Source organism: Bos mutus, chromosome 22 (assembly GCF_027580195.1).
Source record: "Bos mutus isolate GX-2022 chromosome 22, NWIPB_WYAK_1.1, whole genome shotgun sequence".
Taxonomy (NCBI): Eukaryota; Metazoa; Chordata; class Mammalia; order Artiodactyla; family Bovidae; genus Bos; species Bos mutus.
Window position 1 is genome coordinate 42,410,341 of NC_091638.1, and position 22,850 is coordinate 42,433,190.

At 38.0% G+C, this 22,850-nt stretch overlaps 1 long non-coding RNA gene across 1 annotated transcript in view; it reads right to left on the minus strand.

Annotated features, from left to right (window-relative positions):
- LOC138984737 (uncharacterized) overlaps positions 1 to 22,850 on the minus strand; it is a 336,274-nt gene that overhangs the window by 121,351 nt on the left and 192,073 nt on the right. Inside the window, exon 5 of the long non-coding RNA XR_011462021.1 lies at positions 6,595 to 6,770. This is a non-coding gene — a long non-coding RNA (uncharacterized lncRNA). The remainder of the gene's footprint in view (positions 1 to 6,594; positions 6,771 to 22,850) is intronic.

A 22,850-nucleotide genomic window follows, 5' to 3' on the forward strand; every position in this document is an offset into this window, starting at 1 on the left:
GGCGATGGCACCCCACTCCAGTACTCTTGCCTAGAAAATCCCATGGACGGAGGAGCCTGGTAGGCTGCAGTCCATGGGGTTGCTATGAGTTGGACAAGACTGAGTGACTTCACTTTCACTTTTCACTGTCATGCATTGGAGAAGGAAATGGCAACCCACTCCACTTTTCTTGCCTGGAGAACACTGGGCAACATTCTCTTGTCCCTGGAGAATCCCAGGGACAGAGGAGCCTGGTGGGCTGCCGTCTAGAGGGTTGCACAGAGTCAGACATGACTGAAGCAACTTAGCTGCAGTAGCAGCAGCCCCTATAATGAAAAGGACATCTTTTTGGGGTGTTAGTTCTAGAAGGTCTTGTAGGTCTTCATAGAACCGTTCAACTTCAGTTTCTTCAGCATTACTGGTGGGGCATAGACTTGGATTACTGTGATATTGAATGGTTTGCCCTGGAAATGAACAGAGATCATTCTGTCATTTTTTAGATTGCATCCAAGTACTGCATTTCAGACTCTTCTGTTGACTATGATGGCTATTCCATTTCTTCCCTTCTAAGACCTACAGTGAGTTATGTCAATTGTCCAAACATGAGTAAGTCTCTTCCACAATAATTCCAACTATTGGCTGCCCAGACTTTCTGGACCACAGAAATGGAAAATACTCATCTTTAACAGCATGATTTTCCTCATTCTAAGATGGCAATCTACCTTGGTGTCTCTTCTTTTCACCCTTGGGTCACACCTCAGCCCTCTGCAGCATACCCATAAGTCTTTCCCATATCAAGACACCCCACAGTGATCTCTTTTGACCCTTGCGTGCACAATCTTGTTTTTAGTGTCTCCCCATTCTTGTCCTGGTACCCTGGTCATTCCAGTTGGTTACTGCTAATCCTGTCATAGAATGTGAAGAGCTGACTCTTTGGAAAAGATCCTGATATGGGATAGATTGAGGGCAAGAGGAAAAGGGGACAACAGAGGGTGAGATGATGGGATGGCATCACTAACTCAATGGACATGAGTTTGAGCACACTCAGGGAGATATTGAAGGACAGGGAAGCGTGGTATCCTGCAGTTCGTGGGGTTGCAAAGAGTCAGACACGACTGAGTAACTAAACAACAATACTGTCATCTGGAGTCCACAGCCCAAACCGGCATTCCAGCAGAGGTTTGGCCTTCTCCTTGGAGCTCTTGGTTAAGCATCAGAACTTCAATAAAAAAGGGATACAATTACGTTCAGTAGATGCATTCTGCAAATCAGTTTTGCCATTGAGAATGTCCTGACTTCCAATGAGTCCAAAATAAGGGATTTTTTTTTCCTCTGCTGTTTCTCTCTCAAGAGTCCAAATTATCTATTCAAGGCGTCCTGAGCTGTGAAAGTCAAAAGAAAACAAAACTAAAGTTGCCTATGAATCACCCCCAGGAATATAGAGCTAAATAGCCACATATCATCAGGTGCTGCTGCTGTTGTTTGAGTCGCTAAGTCATGTCTGACTCTTTTGCAACCGTGTGGACTGCAGCCCATCAGGCTGTTCCGTCCGTGGGATTTCCCAGGCAAGAACACTGGAGTGGGTTGCCATTCCTTCTCCAGGGGATCTTCTCAACCCAGGGCTGGAACCCAAATCTCCTGCATTGGCAGGCAGATTCTTTACCACTGAGCCATCGGGGAGGCCCTTTGATCAGGTGTACTCTTTGCTCAATTTAAAAACTACTGAAAAGCAAACTGAAAAAGGAATTGGAAAAACGAGCTGGAAAAGTTTCCAGGCCTAATGAAGTTTCTTTCATGGTCTCCTATCTGAGGAGAAACTGAAAATAGAATCATCCTTGTGAAGTACAGAAAAGATTATTTTAATCGTCCCTACTTTTGAAACAAAGCCCTAAATTTACCAGCAAGATCTTTACTAGGCCAGGTTTCAAAACTATTTCCTTAATACTCTTTTAATGCTCAGGACTTACTAGGGGAAGCAGTGCATTTTGATGGTGGAACAGCAGCGGAGAGAGAGAGAAGAGGTCCCTCGACATTCGGGGGAGGCCCAATAAGCCGGCAGTCCTAACGGTGGGCAGAGGCAAGACCCAAGCTCACTCTGGGGACCTTGGGCAGTAGTTTGGCTGCTACCTCGGCCCCCAGGCGAACAATTCACCACTGCTCTCAAGCTGCATTTTGTAATGAGACGAAAGAGATTTTACCCCCTTAGAAGCTGGGTGTTTTGGTTTCACACCTTCTCGTTTGGGTGTTCTTTGTTTGGCCATCAACAAGGACTGATTGAAAAGAAAAACTCACAGAGATTTCAATTACTGTTAATGTCGCCTAAGTGTTTTCACTGTCACAGTCTAGGGCTTTAGCTTTTTAATAAGTTTTCCGTAATTATTACAAGTTTTTGGTTTAATTCCAGCTGAGGATTTAATGGGACTCATTCTGACAAGATATAGGATATTGTCCCAATAGATGTTCGTTTGGAAATGGGCCACTTGCAATTTCAAGTGTGCAGAGCTGTGCAAGATTAAAAGCACTGGCAGTATAATTTCCACCTTGTGTCCCAGGCTCTGTGGATTTGTAGCTCATCCAGGCTGTCCATCTGGGGAGCAAACAGCATGTACTCCTTGATGAGAAACTCTGGCCAACCGACCAGCTGTGAAAAAATAGATTACTCTTGTCATTTTTTTCACTTCTAGGTAATTTGCTGGGAGTAAAAATATAATTTCTTAGAAGGTGTGCAGTTAAAGTCAAATCCTACGGATGCGTGTGATTTGTATTTAAAATTTCACTACACTTTTATTTGTTAAATTTAATTTTCAACAATATCCTGGTTGTGATAATATTTCCTCATTCATAGAAGATGGAAAGGTTGGCTTCTGGTATTTGTGCACTAGGCAAGCACAGGAAGTGGAGCTTGGAGGAGAAATAACGAAGAAGAAGGACGCGGCTCGCAGGCTGAGCTGAGCACAGGGAAATGTACTATTGCTCTTATCACAGATAAAGGAGATAATGTGATGGAATTAAATAACTGTTGGTAAAACAGTTTCTTCCTATTGACCCCAAAAAGCTAAAATTATAAATGCATCTTTTTAAACCTCTTACATATAACTTCATTTTTGTGAGAATTCAGAAAGTCACATTAAACGGATAATAAGGGTAATTCTGGATCAGTTGAACTAAGGAGCTGAGAGAGTGACTATTAATAACAGTCTGAATTGTGATGGAATATGTAATGTCTAGAGGTGTACTGTGTTCACCATGCTACATGTGTTCAGCCAGCCAAAGGGAATGGAAGGACATATGCCAAGGAGAATTAAACTGTTTTGTTTGCATCCAGTAGAGAGTTAACATTATAACTGGAAAAGTAAAGAATTTGCAATAATACTTCTGCACTCTCTCTTTCTCTTTAGTCGCTCAGTCATGTCCTACTCTTTGGACTGCAGCCCACCAGGCTCCTCTGTCCATAGGGATTCTCCAGGCAAGAATACTGGAGTAGGTTGCCATTCCCTTCTCCGGGGATCTTCCCAACTCAGGGACTGAACTAAGGTCTCCTGCATTGCAGACGGATTCTTTATCACTGAGCCACCAGGAATGGATATACTTCTGTACAGTGAATTATAAAATATGTAGACATGAACGAGTATTTCATGGTAACTTCCTATCTGGAGTTAAAGCATTACAGTGCTGTGCCTCATATAATCTTTTGTTCTGTCCCAGAAATTCTTTAAGAATAAAAAGAATTCCAAACAGGTGTTGGGTTGGTATTTTAAAACTTACTATATTAAAGTTACATATTATTTTATTTATTTTGACATTGGCTGTAGTTTATTGTACATTGGTATACACTTACACACATACACACATGCACAGATATAGGACTTATATTCAGTTTTTTCTTTTTCTACAATTAAATAAAGGAACCATTTTTTACAATTAAATAAAGTAGTGATTATTACATTTCAATAAAAAGAAGCCAACAAACCAATAAAAATAAGAGGCAAAGATTCAACAGAACCTCCACAAAGAAGATACACTAATAAGTAATGAAAAGCTCAACTTCACGAGTTATTAGGGCAATGAAAACTAAAACTATATTGAGATACCACTTCACATCCATTAGACTGACTTAAATTTAAAAGCCTGACATTACCAAGTGCTGATGAGGATACAGAGCAATAGGAATTCTCAACAGTGCTATTGGGAATGCAAAATAGTTCAATCTCTTTGGAAAATAGATTGTCTGTTTCTTATAAAGCTTAATTTCTATATGAGCCACCCATTCTACTCCTAGATATTTATTCAAGAAAAATGAAAAGAGATGTCCACACAAAGACTTGAATGAATGTTTATAACAGCTCTACTCATAATAGTCAAAACCTGGAAGCAACCCAAATGTCCATCACCAGATGAATGGCTAATTAAACTGAGGTGTACTCAAACAATAGAATATTATTCAGAAACAAAGAAGGAACAAACTACTGATGTACATAATGTCATGGATGACTCGCAAAACTTTTATGCTGAGCCACAGACTCCAGACAGCAAAGGAAACACATGAAAGAAATAAAATCAACTATATAGTCATAATACTAGGTGTGATAGAGCTGAATTTTCACATTAAAAGAGAGACAGACTGTCCTTTTAGGGTAAAAAACAAAATCCAACTGCACTCATTCAACCAAAATAAAACAGTTAGTGTTGAAAACCCCTTTATGTTAGAGCAAGGTAAGCAAACAACAGCAGTGGCAGAAATATAAGTATTAAAGGACAGTAATTTAATATAGAGGATAAACTGTAGCTATCAAAGGTATAGCTAATGAAGGGATTCAACAGTTATAAAGCTATCAACATAAAAAAAGCATCTAGAAAAAATATCAAAAATATGACAAATGAAGCGGAGTTTGATAAGCAAGACTAAAGGTGGAAACCTTTAACAGTTAACCATATCTGATAAAAAAAAAAATCATGAATACAGAGGAACTGAATGAAACAATAAATAAACTTGGTTTGTATGCATTTCTCAACAGAACATTGTCATTTCACTAAAATGTAAACTTTACAAAGCAAGAGATATATATAGATATAGATACAGATATAGATATAGATATAGATTTATCTGTGCTGGTCACTACTATATTTCCAGACCAAGAAAAGAGCCTGTAATGAAGCTGAGTTTCATAAATATTTGATGAATAAATATCTGCATTCACAAAATTTGATGCCACTTGATTAACAAAATCTTTAAGAACAACAACAACAACAAAAAATTTGGCCACATTGCATGAGCATGTGGGATCTTAGTTCCCTGATCAGGGATCATACCTGTGCCCCCTGCAGTGGAAATGCAAATTCTTAACCATTGGATCACAAGGGAAGTCCCTTATAAAATATTTTTAATGGATGTTTTAAAATTAGAATTTGTGCAAGCTACCTTCTCTGATCAAAACCAAATACTACTTGAAATACATTATGAAGGAGAGATTAAAGTAATATTCATCATGTGGAAATTAAGATGCACACACCTATATATAACTCTTAAGTCTAATAAGAAATCAAAAGTAAGATAAAAATTATCTAGAAAGCAATGAAAAAGAGAACTCTTTATACTCCAAATCCATTAGACACAGAAAAATGTATGCAAGCAACATAAAATGTCTTTATTTGAAGGTATGAAATAACATCATAGCAAAAAAAATCATAAAGGAAATCAAATTTACAATTAAAATGATATTGAAAAGTTACCAGGACTAGACAGGTTCACAGCTAAGCATAACTAGATATAGAAGAATTTATTCCAGGGTGGTAGAAACCATTACAGATCATAGGATAAAGACTATTTCTCGAAACAATGTTTCCTCAGTTCATGTTATCAAATAACTGAGTGCAATTCTAAATAGAAAACTGCAAACCAATATAACACATAAGTAAAGGCGAAAATGTAAAAGAACATATTAGCAACTGAATTCAACACTGGAACCTAAGGCTAACAATAATATGTAACCCACTAAGGTATATACTAGGAATGCAACAGTAGATGAATATTAAAAAAATCTGTGACTATAATACATTACACCATTAAATTAAAGGGGGAAAACACCATGATCATACCAATATTTACTAAAAGAGCCCAAGATAAAATTAAGCTGCCATTAGTAATACAAAAGCTCAATCATAATAAGGGTTATTTTTCAGTGACTGAAAAATATTATCCTAAATTATGCAACACTAAACCCACTTTAATTAAAGTCGGTAGCTAGACTCAACTGTCTGTTATTATATTTAGTATTTAATATTAACTTGAAGATTTAAAAGAATACAACACAGCAAGAAAATAAAATAATAGATATAAATATGGGGGAAAAGGAAATGATACCTGTTTTGGTTGATTATAGGATTGTATACCTTAAAAACCTAAGAAAGTCTAGTAAACTACTACTAAAATTAATGAAACATTTAGCAAAGAACTTGTTATCATGTAAATTACACTGAAGGCAATATCTCTGAATAAATGGAGAATCATGTGCTTGAATGGGAAGACAGAACTACCAACAAACTCCAAAAATTAATATATAAATTGAATGCAATTGAAACTGAGATGAGAGGGCTTTTTAAACTAGATTCACTTACCTTAAGTTTGTTGTTGTTCAGTCGCTCAGTGGAGTCTGACACTTTGCAACCCCATGGACTATAGCACGCCAGGCTTTCCGTTCCTTCACTGTCTCCCAGAATTCGCTCACACAAGTTTATTGAGTCAGTGATGCTATCCAACCATCTTATCCTCTACGCCCTCTTCTCCTTTAGACCTAAGAAGGAAAAAAAAAAGTTCAGGGACTTCTCTGGTGGTCCAGTGGTTAACAGTCCACATTGCAATGCAGAGGGTGTGTGTTTGATCCTTGGTGGAGGAACTAAGATCCCAAATGCTGTGGAGCAACTAAGCCCAAGCCACAACTATCACGCCTGCGTGCTCTGGAGCCCCTGTGCCACAAAGAAAGCTCCCAAATGACCTAACGAAGTTCTCCAGTGCCTCAATTAAGACCTAAGGGAACGAAATAATTATTTTTTTAAATCTTGAAAGAAAATTTTTTTTAAAAGTCCAAAAGAAACTAAGAAAAATATGAAGAAGAGATGACATGTCTGACCACATGTTAAAGCTTACTTCTGCTCTATCAAAATCAAAATAGTATCATAGCAGCACTGAAATATTCACTGGGAGATTAGTGTAACAGAGCATCCACAACCTGATCTCTGTATATTTAGAGAGGTTTAAATTAAAGACGCTTACTCCTTGAAAGAAAAGTTATGACCAACCTAGATAGCATATTCAAAAGCAGAGACATTCCTTTGCCAACAAAGGTCCGTCTAGTCAAGGCTATGGTTTTTCCAGTGGTCATGTATGGATGTGAGAGTTGGACTGTGAAGAAGGCTGAGTGCCAAAGAATTGATGTTTTTGAACTGTGGTGTTGGAGAAGACTCTTGAGAGTCCCTTGGACTGCAAGGAGATCCAACCAGTCCATTCTGAAGGAGATCAGCCCTGGGATTTCTTTGGAAGGAATGATGCTAAAGCTGAAACTCCAGCACTTTGGCCACCTCATGGGAAGAGTTGACTCATTGGAAAAGACTCTGATGCTGGGAGGGGTTGGGGGCAGGAGGAAAAGGGGACAACAGAGGATGAGATGGCTGGATGGCATCACCGACTCGATGGATGTGAGTTTGAGTGAACTCCAGGAGATGGTGATGGACAGGGAGGCCTGGTGTGCTTCGATTCATGGGGTTGCAAAGAGTCGGACATGACTGAGTGACTGAACTGAACTGAAACACATATCAGAAATTATTTCAGTTTTGCAAGGAAAGAATGGAAGGTTTAAATGGTATAGACCTAACTGGCTACACATCAGGAAGAAAATTCAGGAGGACTTCTCTCTTTATTTATTGCAACTTAAATAAAAATAAGATTCATATAAAAACTAAAATACAAAAAAATAAAATGCAATAAATCTAGGAGACTACATATTTAATCTAGAGGGTTAAAAATAGAGACAGAAAACCCAGAGATAATAAAAGGATGGAGGAATTCCTTGTCAGTTAAGGGTTTAAGGCTCTGTGCTCTCACTGCCAAGGGCACAGGTTCAATCCCTGGTGGGGAACTAATATCCCACAAGCCACGCAGGATGGCCAAAAAAATGTGGGCTACCCTGGTGGCTGAGACACTAAAGAGTCCTCCTGCAATGCAGCAGACTGGGTCCAGAAGATCCCCTGGAGAAAGGAATGGCTACTCACTCCAGTATTCTTGCCTGGAGAATCCCATGGACAGAGCAGCCTTGTGGGCTACAGTCCACGGGGTTGCAAAGAGTTGGGCATGACCGAGTGACTAACAATAGAAGGATAGGTGAACCTGCACCATAGATAACTGTTAAACATTTTTATGCAAAATGATAACATAAGCAGAGTCCACAAAAATATACAGAGGGATGTGAGGATATATTGGCAACAGAAATGAGAAATGGAAGATTAATATCTATAACACATAGAGATCTTTCTAAATTAATAGGAAAATATAAATATCCCAATAGAAAAATGGGCAAGAAATATAGAAAGATAGTTTATGCAGAGCAACCTCAAAAGGCCACAAACATATAAAAAGATGCTAAACCTCATTCAAAATAAGAGAAAACAATAATCAATAAAATGTTATTTTCTATCTAGTGAAAAGGCAAAGATGAGAGGAAAATGGATTTATTTCTCATTATTGATGAATATATTAATTGGTAGTTTTTTTAAAAACAGTCTAGCAGCACTTATATAAAGTAAAATACCTTGTAAATCAACTATATTTCAATCAATTTTTAAAAAGTTGAATAATTGAACCAATAAAATTTGAGCCATTATTGATTTTTAAAAAAAATACAAAAATATCTAAAGCCTTTGCCTTAGCAATCCTATACCTCAGAATCTCCCCTAATAAGAACATTACACAAAAATGCCTTTGCAAGAAGGTTTCCAACACCTGTGATTGCATTTATGGTCCACCTGAATGATTTGGGACAATCTCTCCACCTCAGGACCTTTATTTAATCACATTTGCAAGGACCACTTTACCAAATGTAGTATTATTATGGGTTCCAGGGATTAGGACTTGACACCTTTGGGGACTATTATTCAGTCTACTATAAACACTGTGCTAGAATAAATAAGTAAAATTTTATGGAGGATAATTTGCTAAACTATTTAAGTCCTTTAAAATGTGTATTGTTGTTCAGTCACTCAGTCATGTCCGACTCTTTGTGACCCCCACAGACTGCAGCATGCCAGGCCTCCCTGTCCTTTACCATCTCCCAGAGCTTGCTCAAGCTTATATCCATTGAGTAGGTGATGCCATCCAACCATCTCATCCTCTGTCATCCCCTTCTCCTCCTTCCTTCAATCTTTCCCATCATCAGGGTCTTTTCTAGTGAGTTGGCTGTTTGCATCAGGTAGCCAAAGTATTGGAGCTTCAGTTTCAGCATCAGTCCCTCCAATGAATATTCAGGATTGATTTCGTTTAAGATTGACTAGTTTGATCTCTAGTCCAAGGGACTCTCAATAGTCTTCTCTAACAACACAGTTTGAAATGTATGTATCTTTAATGAAAAAAATCATTCCTAGAGATTTATTCTAATAAAATAATTATTTCAATTAATACTTAACTTACACAATCATATGAACATGGATATTTATCTAAAGAATTATTTATAATAATGAAAATTCAGAAAAGGCATAACCTTGCTAGCATGGGAAGTAAGTGCAATTGTACTATAGTTTGAATATTCTCTAGTACTTCCTTTCTGTGGGAGTGGAATGAAAACTGACCATTTTCACTGAGCCACTGCTCAGTTTTCCAAATTTGCTGGCATATTAACTGTAGCACTTTAACAGTATCATCTCTTAGGAACTGAAATAGCTCAGCTGGAATTCCATCACTTCCACTAGCTTTGTTTGTAGTGGTGCTTCCTAAGGCCCACTTGACTTCGCACTCCAGGATGTCTGGCTCTAGTGAGTGATCACACCATCGTGGTTATCTGGGTCATTGGCATGATTTCATTCTTTTTATGGCTGAGTACTATTCTGTTGTATACATGTACCACATCATCTTTACCCACTCATCTGTCCATGGACATTTAGGTTGTTTCTATGACTTGGCTATTGTGAATAGTGTTACTGTGATCATAGGCGTGAATGTATCCTTTTTAATTACAATTTTAGACAAGAATTTTTAGATGGTTATTATAATTAGTCTAAATGAAGCAAGATAAAATGCGCTCACAAAAAATAAAGGAAATCAGAAAAATAGAAAAATTAAAAGAACCAAGTGGAAAACTGAGAGCTGAAAAATACAGTATCTGAAACAAAGTATTCAATTGATTCAATTGACAATCAAATGGAGATGACAGAGGAAAGCATATGTAAACTTGAAAACAAATCAGTAGAAATTGTCCAGTGGAAAGAATAATAGAGGGGAAAAAAATCTGAAAACAAAGAACAGAACCTAAAAGACATGCTAGATAAAATCAAACAATCTTAGCTATATGTGAATGAAATCATAAGAGAGGAGAGAGAAAATAAAGCAGAAAGAAATTTTTAAAATAATGGCTTAAAATTTCTCAGTTTCATGACTAGCAGAATTTATAGATACAATATGCTAAATGAATACCAATCAGAGTGAAAACAAAGAAGGCTATGTTGAGGTTTGTTGTAGTTAAGCTTTCAAAAACTAAAGTTAAACTGCACATCTTATAGGCAAGAGAAAAAGTCATATTATATAGAGGGGAAAAATGAATTACATTATTAATAGCTGACTTCCCATAAGAAACCACACAGGCCAGAAAACAAAGTGGAACAATAATTTTAAAGTGCTGGGGAGAAAAAGGAAAACAAAACCTGTTAAGCCAAAATTCTATATCCAGCAAAAATATCCAAAAATGAAGATAAAATAGAGATACTTTCAGATAAAAGAAAAAGAAAAACTCTTACTGTCCAATTTCCATTACTGTAAATTCTCGCAAAATTTCTTAAGCTGAAGGAGAATAATGTCAGATGAAAAGTTATATTTTCCAAAAAAGAAAAAGCATCAGAAACGTTACATGTATAAGCATATGAAAAAGATTTTCTTTGCTTTTTGCTTTTCTACTCTTTTTTAAATAAACCATAAAAATGTTTAAAGCAAAAAACCAAAACATTATTTTATGGGTCCCATCACATATGTAGTCCTAACTCATAAAAATACATATTTAAAAGCATGAAGCATAAAAGATGAGGGATGGAGAGTTTCAAGTTTTCTGTATTTTACATGAAGCATCATGATGTTAACTGTAGGTAGACTATGAAAAGTTAAGGATTTTTAATGCAATTCCCAAAGCTGGCCACTGAAATAATAACACAAGGAAGTGTAGTTAAAAATCAACAGGCCCTGGAAGCAACCTAGATGTCCATCAGCAGATGAATGGATAAGAAAGCTATGATACATATACACAATGGAGTATTACTCAGCCATTAAAAAGAATACATTTGAATCAGTTCTAATGAGGTGGATGAAACTGGAGTCTATTATACAGAGTGAAGTAAGCCAGAAAGAAAAACACCAATACAGTATACTAATGCATATATATGGAATTTAGAAAGATGGTAACAATAACCCTGTGTACAAGATGCAAAAGAGACACTGATGTATAGAACAGTCTTATGGACTCTGTTGGAGAGGGAGAGGGTGGGAAGACTTGGGAGAATGGCATTGAAACATGTATAATATCATGTATGAAACGAGTTGCCATCCAGGTTCGATGCACGATACTGGATGCTTGGGGCTGGTGCACTGGGACGACCCAGAGGGAGGGTATGGGGAGGGAGGAGGGAGGAGGGTTCAGGATGGGGAACACATGTATACCTGTAGTGGATTCATTTCAATATTTGGCAAAACTAATACAATATTGTACTAATACAATATTGTAAAGTTTATAAATAAAATAAAATTTAAAAAAGAAAGAAAGAAAAAAAAATTCAACAGGAGAAAAGTTGATACTATCTGGGGAGGAGGGGGACAAGCTGGTTGAGCAGGAAGTTCCTGGGATCATCTCCTCCCACCCACATACCAGAACTACAACTACACACAGAGTAACTATCTCTGAGAAGACCTGAAGACTAGCAGAAAAGATTTTCACAACTAAGGACAAAAGGAAAAAGCCTCACTGAGATGGGGAGGAGGGGCAGAGGGGCAGTCTGGCCAGGACCCTCGAAAGGCCACACACAGACAACAGGGCTATCACAGCCTCAGACGTTCTCCCTGAGGAACAAGGTATTGTGTTGGGCAAAAAGTTCATTCAGGTTTTTCTGTAACACCCTAATTACAAATGAACTTTTTCACCAACCCAATACATCACACACTTATACCAGGAAGACAATGTCTCCATAATGTCTGGCTTTGAAAATCAACGGAGCTTATACCAGGGAGAGCCAGAGGACTTTAGAACACTGAGACTCCACTCTTGAAAAATATGTGCAAAAATTCCAAAAGACTATTCTATATACATCACTGATTCTAAGTCCCAGCACAGAGGCGGCAGTTTGAAAAGCACCTGAATCATACCTGAAGGAGACTCATTGACTAATTTTAGGTCATGTACCAAAGGGGTAGGGATCTGTTGGAACTTTCTCTAGATACTAAGGGAGTAGTAGCCACCAAATTTTTTTACTCACCTCTACTTCGCTGGTCTGGGACAGGCAGGTGCCAGTGTTGACTCTACCCATCTACATTATTGGCCAATGACCCAAATAAATATTTTTCCAAAGAGAGACACATGGCCGATAGATACATGAAAAGAGGCTTAACATCACTAACCATCAGGGAAATGTAAATCAAAACCATGATTAGGTGCATTCCCTGGCAGTCCAGTGGTTAGGACTCTGTACTCTCACTGCTGAGGGCTCAGGTTCAATCCCTGCTGCTGCTGCTGCTGCTGCTAAGTTGCTTCAGTCGTGTCTGACTCAGGGGAACTAAAATTCCACAAGACATGCAGCACAGACACACACACACACACACAAAAACAAGAAACCATGGTGATATGTAACGTCACACCCATCAGAATGACTGTCATCAAAAAGACAACAAATAACAGGTATTGGCAAGGATGTGGAGAAAAGGGAACTCTTGTGCACAGCTGGTAGAATATAAATTGGTACAGCCACTGTGGAAACAGTACGAAGTCCTTAAAAAATTAAAAATATTTGGCAAAACTAATACAATTATGTAAAGTTTAAAAGTAAAATAAAATTTAAAAAAAAATTAAAAATAGAATACTATCTGATCCAGCAATTCCAATTCTGGTTATTTATGAAAAGAAAAACACTAATTTGAGAAGATATACACAATGCTATGTTCGTGTGTGCACTTGTGCTGAGTCATTTCAGTTATGCCCAACTCTGTGCAACCCTATGGACTGTAGCCTATGACTCTACCCATGGGATTCTCCAGGCAAGAATATTGGAGCAGGTTGCCGTGTCCTCCTCCAGGGGATCTTCCTGACCCAGGGATCGAACCCACATCTCTTATGTCTCTTGCATTAGCAGGTGGATTCTTAACCATTTTTGTTCACTGCAGCATTATTTATAATAGCCAAGATGAATAAACAATTTAAGTGTCCATAGATAGATGAATGGATAAACAAGATAAATGGATTATCAACCATAAAAAAGAATGAAATCTTGCCATTTACAAAAACATGAATGGATCTACAGGACATTATGCTATGTGAAATAAGTCAGAGAAAGATAAGTATCATATGATTGCACTTATATGTCGAACATAAAAAACAAAATTAGAAATAGACTCACAGATAAGAGAACAAACTGATGGTTGCTAGAGGGGAGGAAGGGAGAGGGGTGGACAAAATAGAGGAAAGGGATTAAAAGGTACAAACTCCAGTTACAAAACAAGTAAGTTACAGAGAGGTAATATACAGAATAAAGGATACAGTCAATAACACTTCAATAATTTTGCCCGGTGACAAATAGTAGACGTACTGTAGTGGTCATTGTACAATGTATTTAAATGCTGAAATATATATTGTGCACCTGAAGCTAACATGATAATTACATCAGCTCTACTTCATTTTTTAAAAAGTCAATAGGAAATTTTAAAGGAAAAATCTTTGAAATATTCCCCAAAAGGTCAGAAAAAAGGAAGAGAGTTACAAAAAATAAAGTGAACGAGTTGAAAAAGCAAATCATGAAATGGTAGATCTAATCCCAATTACTTCATGACATTAATTGACTGAGCCCTCCAATTTAAAAGGAAAGAGAGTCAGAATGGTTCGCAAAGAAAAAAGAACCAAATATATATGGCCTATAGAAAATGCACTTTAAATATAAAGACACACATAAGCTGAAAATAAATGCTTGGGGCAAAACACATCACAAAGACAATACCATGAGAAGACTGGAATGACTGGCTTCTGGATCCCCATCACTGTTCTAACTACTTTGCTGATGATGTTCCCATCTCTAGTTCCCTATACCACCAGTCTCAGAAACATCCTGTAATCTCTCAACTCCACACCTATTGATACACACTTGAATTCATACCTCACATACCTTTAAAATTCAAAAGATTTTTCTTTATTCTGGTAAACTTCTAACTAATTTATATATCTCAAGTATAATTTTTAAAATATTTATCAAGTATCAATTGTGTGCAAAGTTCGGAGGTAAGGCTATGAGGCTAAAAAATGGCTAAGATAATCATCTCATAATGTTTGTAAAATGGAGTAGGAAATACACAAGAACAAGTACAGCTGCTCTTTGCTTGCTATCAGGTAATGATAAGCTAGGTACACAGGAATAATAAAAATGATATATTTTAGATGAGGTACCATAGTGCTTTGTTCTCAGGATTTTCAACTTAGAGTAAAGAAGGGTGTGTGCCATTTATTTTTTTAACCCAAACATATTTCCCTAGAGTCTCATATGCCTACTGTACTCCCACCTCCAAGAAAAGATGGGGAGAAATACTGCCACACTGCCTTCACTGGAAGAACTTCATACCCCTCAAACTTGTTAGAGCTAAAAACTGGTGACAAGTTCAGTTATGTAAATTATTTTCTAGTTAAATGCACATATATTAATGGTACATTGGAGTTTCATTCAGGTATGACCTAAATCAAATTCCTTATGATTATACAGTGGAAGTGAGAAATAGATTTAAGGGCCTAGATCTGATAGAGTGCCTGATGAACTATGGAATGAGGTTCGTGACATTGTACAGGAGACAGGGATCAAGACCATCCCCATGGAAAAGAAATACAAAAAAGCAAAATGACTGTCTGGGGAGGCCTTACAAATAGCTGTGAAAAGAAGAGAAGTGAAAATCAAAGGAGAAAAGGAAAGATATAAACATCTGAATGCAGAGTTCCAAAGAATAGCAAGAAGAGATAAGAAAGCCTTCTTCAGTGATCAATGCAAAGAAATAGAGGAAAACAACAGAATGGGAAAGACTAGAGATCTCTTCAAGAAAATCAGAGATACCAAAGGAACATTTCATGCAAAGATGGGCTCGATAAAGGACAGAAATGGTATGGACCTGACAGAAGCAGAAGATATTAAGAAGAGATGGCAAGAATGCACAGAAGAACTGTACAAAAAAGATCTTCATGACCCAGATAATCATGATGGTGTGATCACTGACCTAGAGCCAGACATCCTGGAATGTGAAGTCAAGTGGGCCTTAGAAAGCATCACTATGAACAAAGCTAGTGGAGGTGATAGAATTCCAGTTGAGCTATTCCAAATCCTGAAAGATGATGCTGTGAAAGTGCTGCACTCAATATGCCAGCAAATTTGGAAAACTCAGCAGTGGCCACAGGACTGGAAAAGGTCAGTTTTCATCCAATCCCAAAGAAAGGCAATGCCAAAGAATGCTCAAACGACCACACAATTGCACTCATCTCACACGCTAGTAAAGTAATGCTCAAAATTCTCCAAGCCAGGCTTCAGCAATATGTGAACCGTGAACTTCCTGATGTTCAAGCTGGTTTTAGAAAAGGCAGAGGAACCAGAGATCAAATTACCAACATCTGCTAGGTCATGGAAAAAGCAAGAGAATTCCAGAAAAACATCTATTTCTGCTTTATTGACTATGCCAAAGCCTTTGACTGTGTGGATCACAATCAACTGTGGAAAATTCTGAAAGAGATGGGAATACCAGACCACCTGACCTGCCTCTTGAGAAATTTGTATGCAGGTCAGGAAGCAACAGTTAGAACTGGACAAGGAACAACAGACTGGTTCCAAATAGGAAAAGGAGTACATCAAGGCTGTATATTGTCACCCTGTTTATTTAACTTCTATGCAGAGTACATCATGAGAAATGCTGGGCTGGAAGAAACACAAGCTGGAATCAAGATTGCTTGGAGAAATATCAATAACCTCAGATATGCAGATGACACCACCCTTATGGCAGAAAGTGAAGAGGAATTCAAAAGCCTCTTGATGAAAGTGAAAGTGGAGAGTGAAAAAGTTGCCTTAAAGCTCAACATTCAGAAAACGAAGATCATGGCATCTGGTCCCATCACTTCATGGGAAATAGATGGGTAAACAGTGGAAACAGTGTCAGACTTTATTTTTTTGGGCTCCAAAATCACTGCAGATGGTGACTGCAGACATGAAATTAAAAGACACTTACTCCTTGGAAGGAAAGTTATGACCAACCTAGATAGCCTGTTCAAAAGCAGAGACATTCCTTTGCCAACAAAGGTTCATCTAGTCAAGGCTATGGTTTTTCCTGTGGTCATGTATGGATGTGAGAGTTGGACTGTGAAGAAGGCTGAATGCCGAATAATTGATGCTTTTGAACTGTGGTGTTGGAGAAGACTCTTGAGAGTCCCTTGGACTGCAAGGAGATCCAACCAGTCCATTCTGAAGGAGATCAGCCCTGGGATTTCTTTGGAAGGAATGATGCTAAAGCTGAAACTCCAGTACTTTGTCCACCTCATGCGAAGAGTTGACTCATTGGAAAAGACTCTGATGCTGGGAGGGATTGGGGGCAGGAGGAGAAGGGGACGACAGGGGATGAGATGGCTGGATGGCATCACTGACTCCATGGATGTGAGTCTGAGTGAACTCCGGGAGTTGGTGATGGACAGGGAGGCCTGGCGTGCTGCAATTCATGGGGTCGCAAAGAGTTGGACACGACTGAGCGACTGATCTGATCTGATCTGGAGTTTCATATGAAATACAGTGTAGCAATATAGAAAAAATATGGTGTTAAATGTATACAATTCCATCATTTTGAATTTTTACTCCTGTGACTTAGAGGCCATGGTTATATTTCCAATAGAGCATGAACACCAACCACCAACCCATTAACACATATAAAAGTCTTAAGGATATTCAAACTATGTACATAGATCCACATGCCAAATAACATAATACAGCATGAGGGGTTATCCCTATAGAGAAAGATGCCTGACCTAGGTCACAGTGAATTGAGTGGCCCTGGAGACCTTTGGCTGTGTCCTGAATTGCTAATGTTGTAAAAATCAGCTTCCAGGTTCGATGAGTTAGTTGTTATTACAATCTATTTTGGTATTTAAACATAAGCACACGCTATTAACTAAAATCATATTTTCATGGCAAAAAAAAAAAAAAAAAGTTAACTTTTCTCAGAGTTATCTACAGGTTGGGGACCAGAGTGAGACAAATGCCTTCCTCACCTCACCCTAGTCCCAGTTGAGAAACCCCTACTTAGTAGGTCCACATACTGTGAAAATCAAACTTCTACCCTCTGCCTACCTGGTGGCAACCATCCAGTAATAGGGATTGCTGCTCTTGTCTAACTGTAGACACTTAAACCTCTCGCATTTACCCTAAAAAAAAAATAATAATAATAATAGAAACAAACAGAATCAAGAGTGTTAGAGACTCTGGGGTTTCCAGCGGTCCAGTGATTAAGAATTCGCCTTGCAATGAAAGGCACACAAGTTCGATCCCTGATCCAGGAAGATCCCACATGCCACCCAGCAACTAAGCCCTGAGTGACACAACTACCGAGCCTGTGCTCTGGGGCCGGTGAGCTGCAACCACTGAGCCCTCGCACTGCAACCACTAAGCCCTCACACCTAGAGCCCAAGCTCTGCAACAGGAGAAGCCACCGCAGTAAGAAGCCCGCACATCGCAGTGAAGAGTGCCCCCCACTCACGTCTACTAGAGAAAGCCTGCACAAGGCAATGAAGACACACCACAGCCAAAAAAAAAAAAAAATCTTTTAAAAATTAAAATAAAAAGACTGGTTGATTAGCATTAGATTCAAATATTTTCGGTTCCTTGAGTTGGGCTTACATGTTGCAGGGTCATCAGTTGATTAGGTTAATTTAGTCCAAGAGTTGACCAAAAGTTTCTAAAAGAGAGAAAAAAAAAAAGTCACATCTGCTATGGTATTGAACTGTAGTCAGATAAGTGTCAGCCCTTTAGCTGTAGTTACAGAATACTGAACAAAGACAGAGGCTACTATGAAAATGGTAACTTCAGGTGTCAAATCAATATCCACGTGCACATAGCAAAACCTCCCACAGAAATTGGACATGGGTGAATTTAAGCTGGTTTTGAAATGTTAAATCCATAAATACATATGACTATTTACATTCTTAAACTTTTGCCTTTAAATGTTAAAATGTGGTATTTGTAACGAGAGATGTTGGGAGGCTTTCTATTAAATTGCTTTGACTATTTTGGTTTGTGCAGGAAAAGAAATTCTTCTTTCTCTTTTCAAATGATGATTTTAACGTATGTTCATAGAGATAACTTGAATACAACAGAAGTGTCAAAAAGCAGAAAGAAATCTCCTTTAATACTACCACCCTAAGGCAACAATATGGTTCATCTAGATTATGGTTTCTTCTAATTTTCTGCTTTACATCTTATAGTTAAGATTATGGTAGCCTATTGCTACATCATCCCTGTGGTTTGATACTACCATTTTCTTTGTCCTTATTTAAAAAGCAATTCCTTCATATTTTCATATATTATTAGCTAAAAATCATGATACTGTACACTTGGAAAAATTCTTGGAAGAACTACAAGATAATGTTGCTCACCAAGGACTGAAAATACACTGCCAGAAGACTACTGTGTAAATTCCAAGCTTGGAAATCTGACATCATGCATGAATTTCTATATCTGTGCAATGAGGACCAGAAATTTTATCTCCAAAGAAGTTTCAAAAAAAAAAAAAATGTGTGTGTCGTGCTATTTTCTTGCATGGTCTATCTAAAGTGATTCATTAGCAATAAGCTCACAGAATAAAGGATTCTTTTTGTTATGTTGTTTATTTGTTTTTTAAAAAAGAGCTGGTTAGGAAGTATAACACATACCCACTTTCCTACGAAAATCTACTATCATAGTAACAATTTGGAGGACCTACATGACAAGTAGAGGATGACTATCTCTTCCTCATCAGAGCCAGAGTGTAATTAACCCTCACAACAATAACCTCAGACCAGGAAAGCAGGAAAGAAAATTGAGAATGAGCCAACTGAACCCCAGATGTTAAGGTTGGGAACATTCCAGACTGCTGCATCTGGAGGCATCTACTGCCAAAACAGTCCCATCTGTAACAAAGGTGATAAACTCCTCTCTCAGAGGAGAGGAAACCAGAAAAGGTGAAACAATATTGCTTAGTCAGGTTTTTAGAAGCCAGTACCATTCCCCCTGTGAACCATCTGTTGGCTAACTGGTACCAAGAAAGGGCTAAAAAAAAATCCAGGAAGTCAAGAATGGAAACTAGAATGCTAATAAAAAATTTTTTTTTAAAAAGTAAATTACAAGGATATATAAATTAAGTTGTATAAAGAACATCATTGTGTTCTTTTTCTCCCCCCACCCAAAGCAGTAAATAAAATACAATAGTGCACCCTTCTGGTCAGAAAGAAAGAAAGAAAACTAATGTACAGATGAAAGTCCAGGCAACATTCTTTCTCTGGTTCCTTGGGAATAATCTGCAAATGGGTTTGCTTCTGGTTGCCTCATCAAGTGTGAGAGTTCATAGCAACGACCTCACTTGGAGATTTTTTTTTTTAAGTGACAAATGCAAGAGATTTTTCAGCATGAGACTTGTTTCCATGAGGGAGTTTTGTCATTCTGAATAAGGTGAGCATTTAAATTATAAAGAACATTGTAAAGATTTTTGATGCTTTGTTTATTTAATATTTATACGGGTATCTGGTGTTTTATTATCTTGGCTTTTTGGAGATTTCCTATCAGGCCTTGAATGATGAGCACTTACTAAATATTTAATGAATAAATTAATCAATGAAATAAAGTTACATTTCTGAAACTCTGGCCCTCAATAAAATTCAAAAACCAATTATATTATATCACAAGTGCTATAGCTCTGGAAGTTTCAATAAAGGAAAGCCCAAAGTATTGTGGAGTGGAAAAACAAGTGTGAAAATGCCTAAGAAAGTCTTAGTACCATTCTTGGAAATAATTATAAGTATATTGCCACCTGTTTTCAAAAAGTTAAAGGGTAATCAGAATAGGATTCCTGAAGAGTAACTGAAAATGTAAAATGACACTCCTTCCTTAACACAAAATATACAACCTAGCAAAGCCTCCTTCCCTTTAAATATGCTCATATTAGAAACTGCTATGTTCCCACCACTTCATGGGAAATAGATGGGGAAACAGTGGAAACAGAGGCTGACTTTATTTTTGGGGGCTCCAAAATCACTGCAGATGGTGACTGCAGCCATGAAATTAAAAGATGCTTACTCCTTGGAAGGAAAGTTATGACCAACCTAGATAGCATATTCAAAAGCAGAGACATTCCTTTGCCAACAAAGGTTCGTCTAGTCAAGGCTATGGTTTTTCCTGTGGTCATGTATGGATGTGAGAGTTGAACTGTGAAGAAGGCTGAGCGCCAAGGAATTGATGCTTTTGAACTGTGGTGTTGGAGAAGACTCTTGAGAGTCCCTTGGACTGCAAGGAGATCCAACCAGTCCATTCTGAAGGAGATCAGCCCTGGGATTTCTTTGGAAGGAATGATGCTAAAGCTGAAACTCCAGTACTTTGTCCACCTCATGCGAAGAGTTGATTCATTGGAAAAGACCCTGATGCTGGGAGGGATTGGGGGCAGGAGGAGAAGGGGACGACAGAGGATAAGATGGCTGGATGGCATCACTGACTCGATGGACGTGAGTCTGAGTGAACTCCGGGAGTTGGTGATGGACAGGGAGGCCTGGCGTGCTGCGATTCATGGGGTCGCAAAGAGTCGGACACGACTGAGCGACTGATCTGATCTGATCTGATGTTCAGAGCATGTCTTCACGTCTTATAGTTCCACGATTACATATTTGAAACTATCAAAAGCCTAAAAATAGCATTATAAAAAAGTATGCAATATTCACAAAGTATTAATTATCACAATACAGCTATGTTTTACATCTCTATAAAAGTATCCATGGTTGTCTTACTACACTTAGTCACCTTGCAGCATTCTGTGTCTTTGAGAACTGTTTTCTGCCTTGACCACAATCTCTCAGAATTAATGAGACTAAGAATTAATGTTTTAGTAAATGGGTTTACTTTCCTTGGCACTAGGTTGACATCATGTTATATTTATAAATGCATATTTGCCACAAGCTCTATCCCAAAATGGAGTGCATTACATGGTCTGCTCAAGTAAATGATTAATCTGACAGACAATATCCTAAAAGCATAACTCTATGATTCAGTGCCAGAAAAATAAATTTTATACACTGATCAAAGTTTAGGAACATTCCTATAAGGGCCCTGCTATATACAACTTCCCAGGCATAACACTTAAGAATAACTATACTTACCATATATACAGAGAAGAAGAATTATTAGGCATTGTAGAGCTAAAAATAATCCTACACAAATATGAATGCTGATTTCCAAAAACAGGTATTAGTCTGAAACTCTGTAAAACTCGCCCAGCCACAGGAAATCAATGAAAGATGAAAAGAAGGTCTGTCCTAAAATCTGCACCTCCCCAAAAAAAGGTTTCCTAAGACACATTTGGAATTCAATTTTTAGCAAGAAGTCATCTTGTCTATACAGCTTTCTTCCAACAAGTTCAAGCTAGGCAAATATCAGCCAGTATAACGCTAGCACAAAAAATTATCGCAGTACAATGGTATGAAGAAAAGTTCACCCACAAAAGATCCAGACTTGATAGGAATATCAGCAGGATGTAAGCAGAAAAGAGGGAAGGACAGAGACTTCCTGAAGAAAGGAAAGCCTTTGCTCACCGGTTCCTCAGGGCAATAGAAGCACATTTAAAACTGAAAAAAGTAGCCGAAGAGAGGAGCCAGGGGTTAATGCTTCTTGAAATAGAGATGAGATTGAGAACCATGAAAAGCAAAGGTTTCCGAAGCAGATAACCTGCTTCCCCAAATCTTGAGATTGCAGGCAGTGAAAGTATCGTATATTATAAAACACCCTGCCTATCACAGAAACCCCAGGATCCATGGGCAGTAAACCCCAAATGGCACCCGTATCAAATGAAAGCTGAAGAGAGCAGCAAGAAATAGCAGGCTGGCTTTGTGGAGTTAGACTGTTGTGATAAGGAAATGATATAAAATGAGTCACTTGAAGAGCAGCAGTCACGGACCCGTGGGGAAGATTTATCTGGAGGAGGTCGAGCTCGGTAAATATTTTGTAAAATTAATTTAGAGGACTGTCAGAAGTTAAACAGATGATACAATAAGCTAAGACTTTTAAGACAGCCATTGTAGAGGGCTATATAAAAGGTTCATGGTGAGTATACAAGTACAGAAATGAGGGCAAAGTCTATAACGAGAGGCAAAACTTTGACAACATGCTGAGGTTAGTCTTCAGGC